Source organism: Chelonoidis abingdonii, chromosome 11 (assembly GCF_003597395.2).
Source record: "Chelonoidis abingdonii isolate Lonesome George chromosome 11, CheloAbing_2.0, whole genome shotgun sequence".
Classification (NCBI taxonomy): Eukaryota; Metazoa; Chordata; order Testudines; family Testudinidae; genus Chelonoidis; species Chelonoidis abingdonii.
Window position 1 is genome coordinate 38,429,318 of NC_133779.1, and position 2,479 is coordinate 38,431,796.

Here is a 2,479-nt window from a genome sequence, read left to right on the forward strand (position 1 = left end):
GGGGCAGGAGCCCTGCGGGGGGCAGTGGGTCCCCTGGGGGTTGGGAGCGGCCCCGCCCGCTATGGGGCCCGCGGGGAGGGGCTCAGCCCGGGGGGCCTCCCATTGGCGTTCCCCTGCCTCCCTCTTCGCTCATGATGAAAGGCCCCTATCTTCTCTGGCGCCCTCTTGGTTATTAATAAATTAGGCGATCCACACCCCTGCTGCTTGCTGTCCAGGCTAAGCACAATAAGGTACTAATGTGGAACATGATACACGAGACGAAGATTAGCATGGCCCACTGCCGCGAAGGAATGTACACGCAAATGTGGTGAAGCGCTTTCCCTATTTTCTAATTTTCCCCCATCGGCCTTAGTGCGCCTCGCAGGGCCCAGCAGCGGGGCGAGGCCCAAGCAGGCACCCCCCCTCTCGCCTGCCTGGCGATGGACTCGAGGCGCAATCGTCGGCGCAGGCACGCTTCCTGCCGGCCTCTGCGTTTGGGCAGGGTCCCACCGCGACCCCTACACCCGGCCTGTTCCTCCCAGCCCGCGCTCCGGAGAGAAAGTGAGAAAAAAAAAAAAAATAAAAAAAATAAAAAAAAAAAAAATTGGATCTCCTGCCTGCGAGCGCACCATCCCTGGTTCCACGGACCCTGGCTAGTGGGATCCGGCCGAAAGCAGAGACGGGGGAGAAAGAGAAGAGAGGACAGAGGAGGAATGTCCATTCACGCAGGACCCTGTGCACACCCTCGCCCTCCCTGCGACCTAAGAGGCGGGAAAGCCGGGTTCCACACGAGCTAAGCCGGCTGTATTGCAAGAACGGGAAAGCGAATAGACCTCGTCTCTTCTCTTTGGCCTCACCTTCGGCCGTTCTGCCTCCTACCATCCCTCGCGCGCGTCTCACTCGCGGTCCCCCTGCCTCTCGCATGAGATCTAGCAGGACGCAGACTCAGGATCCTCCTAACACACACTATTGTCCCGCTTTCCCCGGCCTCTCCGTGCATTTTGCCCGACTGCCTCTTTGCCAGGCCAACAGGGCAGCCGCACTCATGTGACTACGGCCGGATGGAAGGGAGTGGGGCGGAGGGCGAGCTGACTCCCAGCATGCACTTGTTCCTTCGCCATACCAAGAGTACCTCCGTCCTCTTCTTCCCGTAGGGGGACGGTTTGTTGCTGCTTCCCCGGCGGGGGAGCCACACCCTTGCGAGGCTACGTCAAAGGGACCGTCAATGGTAGGAAATACTAGGACCTGACGCCATCCAGCATGCGTCTCCTGGGTCTCCCCTGCCTCCCTCTACTGCCCTGATTGGAAGCCCCTGAAAGCCCCATCTTACTGGGGGTACTCCATCTTATTCTGGACGTATTTATACTTACGGCCCTAAATCCACCCTGCTGCTGCTTCGGCAGCACAGGCTATTATAAAATTTGGAAACGCGATACAGAGAAACGCATTAGCTATGGCCCCTGCGCAAGGATGCACATCGCCAATATCTGTGCTGAAGCGATTCACCTATTTTCTTTTTCCCGCCTCGCGTTTAGTGCCTGCTCGCAGGGCCCTCCGCCAGCTGGGAGGCCCACAGCAGGCACCCCGCCTCTCGTACTGCCTCTGCGGATGCGACGCCAGGGCCTCGTCGCCGCAGCGGCCCTCCTGCGGTTGCGTACTGGGCAGGCCGTCGCGTACCCACACTCCGGCTGCCTCCAGCCGGCTCTAGCGGAGAGAAAGGACCCGCTCTGCCGGCAGACGCCATCCCAGCCCTGGTTCACAGGGACCCCTTATATGGGCATCCGACAAAAGAAGACGGTGGTCGGGAGATAAAGAGGAGAAGGAGAAGTGAGGATGTCCTTCCGCAGGACCCTGTCGCCACCTTCGCCTCCCCTGCTACTTAGAGGCGGGAACGCCTGGAATTCCCAATCGAGCAAGCAGGTGGAGGGACTGATGAAGACGCGGAAAGGAAAGCCTCGTTCCTTCTCTGTAGGTCCTCACCTTCTCGGCCGTTCTCCTCGTCTCCATTCTCCTCGCGCGCACGCGTCTCACTCGCCGACGCCTGCCCGTCGGACGAGATTAGCAGGACGCAGATCTGCCCAGACCCCAACTCACACACACACTGGTCCCGTTTCCTCCCGGCCTCTCCCGGTGGCTTGCCCCAGTCGCTCGCCAGGCCCACCAGGGCCGCACTCAGGTGACTACGGTCGGATGGGGGAGTGGGAGGGCGCGGGAGCTGACTCCGATGCTTGCTGCTCCTTCGCTAGAAGACTCTCCGTCTCTCTTCCTCCCGTCGGTGGGGGCGTTTTGGTGTTCTGCCCAACGGGCGGCGAGGCCACACCCCGTTGGAGGGACGAAGGCGCACTTGGAGGAACTCTTGTTAGTCATTTCACGGACCACGCTCCCATGCGTCTCCCCTGGCCGTTCCCTCTGCCTTCCTCTTCTCGCGCCCCTGACTTGGAAGCCCTATCTTCTCTGGAGAACTCGGAATTATTTATAGTGGGGCCGAACTCACCCTGTG